Source organism: Coturnix japonica, chromosome 9 (assembly GCF_001577835.2).
Source record: "Coturnix japonica isolate 7356 chromosome 9, Coturnix japonica 2.1, whole genome shotgun sequence".
Lineage (NCBI taxonomy): Eukaryota > Metazoa > Chordata > Aves > Galliformes > Phasianidae > Coturnix > Coturnix japonica.
This window is the reverse complement of record NC_029524.1, coordinates 9,934,817-9,945,886: the sequence shown is the minus strand read 5'-3', so window position 1 is coordinate 9,945,886 and position 11,070 is coordinate 9,934,817. Positions and strand designations below refer to the sequence as shown.

The window sequence follows — 11,070 nt, the reverse complement described above, 5'->3', positions numbered from 1 at the left end:
GGCTTAAGCTCATTTACATTGGAGCATGGTTGTCTTACATCACTTTCAGAAAAGACTGGCAGTATGTTATCTATGCTTTGAATTCCTTTGCAGTGGTTGTGAAGACAAGGGGAAACTAAGCTTTCTAGACTTGCTCGCTACAAATGCAAACCATAAGAATACTGTCTAGCCAGTTCTGTTCATCTCTGTAATTACTTAAAGGAGTACAGCATGAATATGAAGTAGGTGTAAATCTTTAACATTTCACACTCACCATTCACACAGATGATGTTTATTTTACACACATTATAAATGAGACTAAATAGCTCCCAAAGCTGCAATGTCTCACAGAACCAGGCCCTCTGCTTCAGCAGTTAACACTGGCTGCCTAATCATTTGCTTCAATATCCCCAAATTTCTTAACAGTCCTTTGTCTAATAAATAATGATACAATCCTGTGTCATTCATAACGTTACATTCTGTGAGCCTTGTCAGTGTGGATCTATTCGTTTCTCAACCATGATTCTTCCCCAATAATATTAATTCAGGTAAGAAGAAATTAAAAAGAAAAATCTGCATCTACAATAAATGAATAGTGAAAAAATATAGAGTTGTCAGGTCCAGAACATGGAAATATAGCTATATTTAAAATTAAGCTTGTGGACATACACTACCAGGAGGTACTCTGAAATCCGTTAGTGTGTTTAACATTAGGAAACCCTCAGTCTTATTTTTACTGCTGTATTGTGTTTGCACATAGTTTCTTGCAAGTGTTAGCATGTATTAGGACGACTATCAGCAAGACTGTGTAGACTGGAAACAGTTAGTGCTGCTTAAACAGTGTTGTCAAATCACACGTCATAAAAATATTATGGTCAAATCTAAAACAGTGAGAAAAGAAAGGCTCTGTTCTAACACAAGGTCTTAGTACTATAACTGACAGAAGCTCAGTTCTCTGAAAGTCTGCTTTGCACAGTGCTCAACTGTGTTATTTTGATAGCTTGCCAGTGCCTTGTAGATATGAAAACTATGTAAAACATGCTGCATGGATGAGCTACTGTTAGCTCAGTAATCTGGGAGCATGCTAGATTCCTAGTCATTTTATTTTCATATGTGAGTTTCTGATGTATGAAATATAAAAGGGAGAAAGAGTTGGGCTTTCATTCATTTGCCATGCAGATCCATGGCTGGTGTGTTCTCTACCTCTGTGGATAGAGTGATGGTTCAAGCAACTACAGCCCTTTGCATGCCGTCATGTTCCCTTGTTCTGTACAGCTGAGTGTAGGCATTTCCCTCAAGTATTTATACTATAAATTAGCATTGAAAAGCATAAATCTATTCTGTACCACATAAATAAATACAGACCTCTTTAAATCTTTTAAATACTTGTCTTTACCATAAAAATTCACCCCAAAGCAATTTTTTCTCTATTTTTAATTTGTTTGGTGACAGAGAAAGATGTTTTTCCCTAAATAAATATCTAACATGATTGTTCACTTCTTTCTACATTTTTTTTCAAAAGCTGAGAATGAAGTGGGGAGAGGGTGGCCTTAGAGAAAGAGCAGGGAAAGTTGGCAAAGAAGCAAAGTAAAAATTTTCATTTAACAAACCTGCAAAAAGTCAGCTGAACTTTTCATATTTCATAGAGGATGACATAAGTTTTCTTATTATTATTATTCATGATGTTTTCCCACATTTTTAAACAAACAAGAAATACCATATATATTAGGTCAGCATAGGTTTTACAAGTCACCGTTTATCCTCCAGTATTAATGTCAATTACAATTGTAACAATCTTAAATTGTTCTTGCTAAGGGTTTGTTCTTAAATAAGTCAAAGAAATTCCAGGTTTTCCCTGTTTCTTCATCAGCCTGTGCTTTAGGAAAACAGCCTGCCAAAAATATATGTAGCGTTTTGTGTTAAGCAGGGAAGGATTGTTATTTGATAGAAGGAGCACATAAGGGGCTTGGGGAGTGGGCTTCCTCTATGAGCTCCTCAGCCTCGCTCAGTTGAGAAACTGAGAAAACTTTATTTAGCTCAGTAACGTGTCTTCAGCTGCCCCTGTCTAAAGAAATGTGCACGCACACGTGTAGAACCCTTCTTTTTCATGGCAATGGCAGTAGGCTACTATTACTCTCAGTGATATTGGTCAACTGTTATATACTCATAAAGTGAGGAAAACAAAGCACACTAAGGTTGATATTAGCTTTATTTCAAGGAGAAGCCCTTGGAGCACTTATGAGTTACTCATTTATTAGGCTTGTACTACTAAAGACAGATAAAAACCCTTGGCACAAGTCCAAGTTTTTTTCTCTCTGTGGAGAAAGGGTTTGTATTGTCTCTTCCTACTCTTGGGGAGAGGAAGGTCTACAAGTGACATTCACTTGTACTTTTTGTGCTCTGGGGAGGAGCAGGGAAGAAACTGCAGAGCTCAGAGACCTTAGGAATGCCCAACCCATGCAGTCTGTCACTCTTGTAATACTGACAGAACAGCTGTTCCAATCTATTCCTGTTTATTTATATGTATGTTACTAAAAAGAATTTAATTTAGCAGAAAAAAAAATTGATAATTTCATCAATGACCATTTTCCAGTTTCTAGTTGATGCAAACAGAACAGCATTGAAATTTAGCAAGGTCTGTGTTGTAGCCTAGCCAGCTAATGCTTCTTTCTTGTCCCACATGTGTTTCATATATTTCTCTTGTTGCTGGTAAAGTGGCATATAATGTAACAAGAAGGTGTACTACTGAATTTGTTTGTTGGCCACCCCTCCGATGGAGAATAATAAGCATAACAAAGCCAGCAGAACATGACACATGGTTTTCTGCATGCTGTTGTGTTGATCCAGCATCTGTCAGTTTCTGAGAAATTAAAGCCAAGTGCCAGAATTTGAATTGGGGCTCAGAATTACAGCAAAAGACACAACTTTGGGTCTTATTTTGCTCAGCAGGGGTCGCGCTCCACAGCAGATGCACTAGAGGGAAAATTAAAACATGTAGTTCTAGAGAGACTTGAGTCTCTGCACAGTGAATCTGATCCACATTACTGGCATTATATGATGTTATCAGAACAATATTATGGTGGGGTGTTGTAGTTCAGTTGTTATTAGTAAGTGTCATTGTGTGCTGACTGCAAATGCTCAAGTGTTCAGAAGGGGGAATCAAGGATACCAAATGGGGAAAAACAATACATAGGAGTTTAATACCCTTAAGAGGATAAATTATCCTTTCCAGAGCAGAAGCAGAAAATGTTCATGTCTAAGTCTGCTACAACATTTTCTAATAGAAGTAAATAAAGATGCAAAAGATCATTCAATTCTTTTAATGTGCAATTATAATGTGTCACTTGGTCTTTTACTGATCTGTGTGGTTCTGGCATGACAAGCTGATTGACTCTCTGCAGAATATTCCAGTGGGGTTATGGCTGGTGAATCAGAAGGGATGCTATTTTGGGATTTAAAAACAGCTGAAATGGAACAGGAAGGAGCTAGTAAGTGCATGTCCTTCAGGAGTCTTCCAGGTTGATTTGGGACTTGGTTTTCCACAGTCATATACATATGTACAGTCAGATACACATATTCAGTGTAGATCATTATTTAATGTCACTGAGGACATAGATGCTATATTTGCCAGCTGATCGCAAACTATTTGAAGAATTTTAGACGTGATATGCAATTGTACATCACAGTAGCAGATACTCTACGGACCTCCTCATATATCAAGTAAAATACTTCATAAATGGTTTCAACTCATTAACTGGCTTCCTCAAATATATATTTTTTTTTAGGCCATGACCAGGCTGTTGTGAGAATCCCATGCTCCAGTGATCCCAGGTAGCTGAAGTGACCTTTGGGGATTTGGGACCATATTTGATATTGGTCCAGACTGGTCTGAGTAGACACATATAGCCTTTCCCTTGGGGAGTGCTGAGGGGACCAAAACCATAAATTAGTGACATTTATAAGCTCTGCCACACTCCTTTGGTAGGCAATTTGGATGTATTTTGCCATGAGCACACAAACTTTACAGGCAGGATAAGCACAGCTCAAAAGTGCAATGCAGCTGTTTATTGGAGAAGACATGAAAAAGTTGGTACTGATGTGCTGTCAGGCTAAAAATTAGTTTGCACACATCTCCCTGTGAAACACAATAGAGTCATTGCTAGATAGGCAGGGGAAGACTATATCTTTATGGTAAGAAGTGGGCCTTTGAATGAATTTTCATCAATTAAGCTGAATAATAATGTGTATTGTTTACCAGTAATTATTTAACTCTTGTATCGGAGCCTTCCTGTGTCGGGTCAAACAAGACCTTGTGACCCTAGTGACTGCCATCTTACAGCTTCTGACAAAAAGAGCAAGGAGCCAGCAGACTAGATGGAAAGAGCGTAAGGGAAAAGGTAGAATAGTATGGAAAGCATTTAGGAAACAGAAATCCTCCTAAAGATGTTGCTAATGTTAGAAAAACTCTCTCCATTCTTGGAGGGATTGTACAGATGTTCAGAGTAGTTGCTTGTCTGTTTTGATTCCTAAATGCTATTTAACCATGCAGTCTGGGGACTAGAAGCCTTAAGTGTTGCATTTTTTTCTGAAACACTTTTCCAAATACATATATATATATACATTTATCACAAGGAATTGTTAGAGGTAGAAGGAGCTCTGGAGTTCAGGTGTGTGCTCTGAATTTGCTTGCTCCACAGGCTTTGTGAAGTAGCAGAGGTGAAGCTGGAGCACACCAGATCTCTTCAAGAAATGCATGTAATGATTATAACTCAAAAAAATGCAACTACTACTGCAGTACCTTTTTTTTCCCAAGGAGACATTCAAGGTACTTTTAAAAAATTCATGAGTAGGATCCAGCTTACTACTGAAGGGAAAGCTAAAACACCTCGTGATTTCAAAAAGGAACAGGTTCGCAATATGCCACGTTTCACAGGACAGGATCTGGTAATTCAGCTTAGCTGGGATTTCATTGCAGTTTATCTAAAATGTGTACAAAAATCCCAACAGAAAGATAGATAGAAAAAAAAAAAAAAGAGTAATAGTGGAGATTGTGGTGTGCTCATCCTCACACTGAGAACCAAGTGTCCTCATCAGAAAATAGGGCACAAATATTCCAGCAGCATTCATCTAACAGTTGAGATATTTAGCTACAAGTATGAGCCTGTATTTTCTTGCACTGCATTAGAAAGTTGTCTTTGTAGCTCTCCAGATGCAGAGCTACTTGGAGGCAAGCTGTCACTGCAGTGAAAGACCTAAGGTAAATGGAGTGTGAGGTTAAACAGATGTCAAAGAAGACAGGTTGCAGACAACAAGGCAAAGGAAGGTGTGGCAGCTTCTGGATAAGGAAGGAAGTGTTGGTTTTATGAAAGGGTGAAAACCTCTTGTGTTTGATAATGTACTGAGAGAGAAGTCAAGGCACCCTGACTGTCAGCTTGTTTCATTTCAGAAATTCGTCAGAAATATTGACTGAATTAAACTATGCCTAAGATGTTTCAGATGTGTTGAACTCACAGTTCTGGGTGTGAAGCCATATTGCATCAATGTGAGAAATTAATATAATCCAAGTAAATAACATTCATGCTAAAACAGAGGTTTTTTGTCTTGTGAATATTGTGAACACTGAGAAATGACAATCAATTTTGTATTTTCCAAAACATGGTCATAACATATACATTTCTCCTGTGAAATGCCAAAAATCATGTTATTCAAATTAAGATCTTATGGCAAGCTTTTAAATTCATATTTGTATGCTCTAAATATGTATCCCAGTTCCAACTTTTGTGGAAGCCCATCATTTGAGAAAAGGAAAAGATAAAAGGTGGCCAAATTTTAGTCAATGTTGAGTAAAGAACAAGTTCTAAAGCTTTCTGTAGTCATGACGTATACAAGAAAGCAATACCTTTAACATGGGTGTAGACTTGTTTCTTTAGCCAAATAGTATCTATGTGGCATCCTTTAAAATTCTCCTAATGAAGCCATCTAGAAAGAATATCTTTCTTTGCCCATAATCTCATTTCTAAAATCACCAATGTGACATTGCTACTTGAGAATGACATAACTTTGTATTAGCGGTGATCCTTGTAAAGAGCGCTATTACTAGCAGGATAAATAATTATGTGTTTCAGAACATTATATCAACACAAATAAATAATCTTTGGCTACTGTACTGTTATCAAGTGTATATCATCAGTTTATGCAATGTTTACAAGATCACCGCAAATACCAATTAGAATGGCTGATGAAGAGGACATTATCTATAGAACAGTGTTTGCCACCTCTATTCACAATGAATAATAGTCTAATCAGTCAGTTTGAAGTGCTGTGAATAAAGGAGCAGATTCTGGTTCTGTTTCAATGGGTTTATATCATTTTTGAAGAGAGTTGCACTTCTCCATCACAGTCAATGGAGCTATATCGATTTACAATGAATGAGAAACTAGTAAATGCTTTTTAGATTTATTAGTATTATTAAGTTCTTCTTCTGTCCTATCAGTGGATTAAAGTCTCACAGTATAAGAATGCACATTTCTGAATACACAGTTAAGGTCAGACAATGGCCAAAAGTGCAGATGTACAGTTTTTGGCAATTTCAGTGGTTCCTCTCCAAATATCATTTCCATATGCTTCCCCTTTGCTTTAATTCTTCCAAGATCTATTTGGAGTAGTTTTAAAAATATTTTATTATCTTAGCTTTTATGATTCCAGCTGATAAAAACAGCCTATCTTTACCAAGCATAGATTGTAATATCCTACTACATTGTGGCAAAGTGCTGTGATTTAATTTTTATTGCATTTTCTAAAATTAGTATAAACCATAGAAACTGAAAATCCTTCTTGGGAAAGGGGGTGATAAAGATAAAAGAATGCAGCATTTAGTTTTCTCCCCAACCAGTTCCAAATGTGCCACTGTGCCTATTACATCCCATAAACACCAGGGCAAAAGCACCAGCTGCTCATTACTCTCAGAGGAAATGCTATTTCCTCTCATTTTGGCACAAGCTACCCCCCAAAAGGAAAACAGCCCTTGCAAGCTGCAGCTAAACATGAACTCTTTGTCACAGTGTTATATGTATAAGCAATGTGATGTGATATGCCTCTCCTGGCACTCAAGCCTAAAAAAATATGAAATAAGAAGAGGTCATAAATCAAAAGGCATAAGAGATGTTTGCATTTGAAACAATTTCTGTGAGGATACCACAAGCTTGACTGTAACTGTTACTCATTGGGTGGCTGGGATAAAGACAAGCAGGGTACTAAGCATCCTTAATGTGTTAATGCCACTCAGAGGTCTCCTGCTAATTCCAGTTAGAGTGCAAAATCTATTTGAAAAAAATAAAATCAGCTGAAAAGTGCTGTGTGCTGCTTTACGTTAAATGGGAGGCACATTGAAACATCATTAATATTTGAGATGGGCTTTGATTTAAAACGCTCATTAGTGCTTTCAAAGTATTGGAAAGCAAACCAGAGGGAGAATCAGCACTCTCTTAAGCGAGGACTCCTGAGGATCCTTGAGTTGTTGCTCATCCAAACACCAGCCCGAACCAGCTACAATCCATCACACACCAGTATCATCCATTTTTATTAGATAAATTAAAAAGGTGTACTTTCTATGTATTTTCTATTTTTCAGTGTTCAAGGGCCACAGCTGCTGCTTGCTGCCTCTACATTTCAATGTGAATCCCCTTAGATGTCTTTGCCATCACTTCTTTTCCCAGCTTGGAGTGCCTAGGCTGAGCTCAAGTGTATGTCTGGAAAGAGAAAGAGAAAATCCATCAGTTTCAGTTGTGCCAGTGGATAAACAGGTGAAATAAAAGAACAGTAAGTGACTAAGATGGTGGATGGAAACTGGAAAGGAAAGGTGCCAACAAATGCAAGTGATAAAAAAAATAGAAAAATAGATTTTGAGAGGTACTTGCATGGCACCTCCATTCTGTTTTTCTAAGTATGGTTGGACACTAGAAAGTAGACTTAAATCCACAGTGATAAAACAACAACAAAAAAAGAGCCACAACTAAAATGTCAAGTCAAACAGGAGGAACCAATTTTTAGCAGTTTCAGGTACAGTTTGCTGCCTTTCTATATTAGCAGGAGAGAGAAGTGAAAAGGGAATCAAATCACATTGGTTACTTGCTAATAATCAGAGTAAACCATCTAAAAGATTGTAAAAATATAGCAGATGCCAGCAGGATTGAAAATAAAACATTCAGCTCAGACTGCAAATAGTCCTGAGACTGTAAGGTTTCCCTAAAGCTCTGGCAAGCATTTGGCTGGATTGACATTTTGGGCACTGATCTGCACAGCATCTGATTATGAGCTGAATATGAGCAATGCAGAGAGGCAGATTTTTACTGAAGAAAAAAAAAAAGGCCATCTATTGTCTTCTGTGAGGCTGAGAGATGTGATGTAAAAAGCCTTCTGGTGCATTTCCTTGGCTGCAGTTGGCATGCAGAGCCTTCTGCCTGATTTCCACACTGTGGGTGCTGTGTAACTACAAAGGCAGCCAACCAGGCTCTGGTGAGGTGTATTCTCTGCAGCAGTCCAGGCTGGCAACCTTACCCCTCAGAGACTAATGGCCTTGGGTCAGGCCAGTAGCTGATCTAAATCAGAATAATCCCATTTCCATGAGCCCTGAAATTGCACTGTGCTAAAATACACATTGGTTTTTGATCTTGGAGCTGCCAGAGAAGTAGTTACACACTTCCGTATGTTTTTGTAAGTTTTTATTATTCTTGTCTTCCTCAGTTTCACATAGCACATCAGTGAAAGACTGGAATGAGTGAACACTTAATTTTTGAACAGCTCTACAGAGCTACCTCCCATTTCTTTTTGATGATTTCCCATAATGTAGGTTAAAAAATGGATGGGAATGGTTGTATTATTAAACAAATGTCTCTGCTATCTTAGGAGTATAATGAGCATCACTTCACTTCAGAGTCTTGGGCGAATATATACTTCCTGGGTAACAATACTTCAAATGACATTTTACAGAACACCATTTATCTTGGTATCAATCATTTTTGATTTAGTCTTGATTTCCCTGACGTCTTGCTGCTATACATCACAGAATTATACAAGACTATAAGGAAGTCACATGGAAAAGATTCTTGTCCTTTCTAATTAGAAATGTTACACCATGGGTAACAATTTTTTATCTCCTTAATTGTTATCAAGTTCGTATCAGATAGCCAATGTAATCTTTGTTCACAGGAAATAGCATTACTAGAGCTCAGTAACTAATTTTTCTGATCATTTACTCTAAAAAGGCAAGCTACAAGAATGTGCCAATTTTCCTTTAAAAAATTAACACATTTTACAGCAATAAAAATATTTAGCTTTTAAAACTGAGTACAGATGAAAGCAGTTAAAAATAAACACAACAAAATGTCATTGAGAGCATCAGAACTTTATTTTTGAATCTTATCAGTGCTGTAGGATTACAGTTTTTGAGAAATTGAAAATGTGAAATATTTTGGTTGGATCAAATATCAGTTTCTGAGACTATATTAAAAGGCTTGGATTAAAGATAGAGCCTGTATGCATTGCTAATTACCCATGTACTGTGTCTAGTGCAATTTGTGTCAAAACCCAGCCAAACATCCCGCAATGTTACGCTCCTATTGCCTAAGCACATAAGACTAAAGAAGCATGGAGTTAAATTCTCCTGTCTGAGGCAAGATACTGTTCCTTAGTACTGAAATCCGCTGACATGGAAACACAGAGAAGCTTTCATTGCAGCTAATGGCAGTGTACCTATCCTGTGAGTAATTACCAGTCTCCAGCCTTTGGTGCTTCTCCGCTCATGAGACTAATGTTTATTCAGAACAATAAATATAAGGTCTATGACACTTTTAAAGTAATGTTCAGATGTGTCTGTGTAACCATGGATGAGTGGTGCTAGTAGTTTTATGCTTTAGTAAACATATTTGACTCCCTGAGTGCTCCAGGGACAGTAGTGGAGTGTGGCAGATGCCGGAGAAGCGGTAATGATTTGCAATTTTGGATGAACTTGTGGTAATAGAGAATGTAATGACAAGGTAGTGGGATCAGCTTTCATCGGCTTCATTTTCTGCTTCGTACAGAATATTAATGATTCATTTAGCATTGATCTGAATGGATTCGGAGCACAAATTTGTATCTGTAATCTAGGAGATTGGTTAATTCTTATATCCTCATGCTAAGTAAATCTTTGTGGTGCTCACAGCTGTCTCTGCATAGCTAATGACCCTGAATAAATTCCGTTATCATTCCTGGAAGTGCAAAGGTTTTTCATGGTGAGGAGCTGAAACTCTGCCCACAGCCAACCATTAGCCCAGGTGCAAAGGCAGGTCTTCTCCTAAGCCCAGGATCTTCCACAAGATGCTGAGCACTGATTGCTACCAGACACTTTGAGTGGGAATTTAATGCATGCAATCCCTCAGAGATAGGGGTAGCTGTTGCCCCAGCCCTATGCAAACCTCGGGCATGGATTTAACTTTATCACACAAGAAAATCTCTAAAAGTCAACAATGCAAATCATAGATGTAATGCTTAGCCTGATTTAAATCATTTGGAGGTCCCAGAACTGTATTGTCAGTTTTGGTCAAGCGATAAAAACAGTTTATTCCTCTCAGTGTGTGGTAGTTTTGAACACTTTGTTCTTCTGACCTGCTAAAAGTACTTTTGCCTAAAGTAAGCCTTTCACCTGGTCTGAGCATTGATGTGCCAAATGTAATGGGCTGGGAGAAATTAATTTCTACTTATTTTCTTCATCAAAGGTGAACAGAAATATTTTTGCAGGGGCTACTTAATGCATTTTAGAGTTACACATGAAAGGATTGTTTCTTTATTTGAAATTGTAGACATTTAACAATCAGACAAAATAAAGTAGGGAAATGACTATGGCTTTGGGGAAACAGGTTTCTAACCAGTAAGCATAAAACCAGTACTGATAGAATGGAGGACAAATCTGTACTTAATCAATTTGATCAAATTTAACCTTTACAAAATTGAGCTTTTCCTGCATAAGTCATGCATGCACCTGCTGTGCAAAAGGAGGAAATCTTCTGTATCTAGGAGACTACAGCCAGCTAATCAACTATAACAGTATATTAT

General features: G+C 37.6%; 1 protein-coding gene across 1 annotated transcript in view; it reads left to right on the top strand.

The window, feature by feature from the left end:
- Nucleotides 1–7,617: 7,617 nt before the first annotated feature.
- The window catches only part of LOC107318199 (phospholipid scramblase family member 5-like), a 92,228-nt gene continuing 88,775 nt past the window's right edge, over nt 7,618–11,070 (top strand). The window contains exon 1 of the mRNA XM_032446497.1: nt 7,618–7,781. The gene's annotated coding sequence lies outside the window, so the exon portion shown is untranslated. The remainder of the gene's footprint in view (nt 7,782–11,070) is intronic.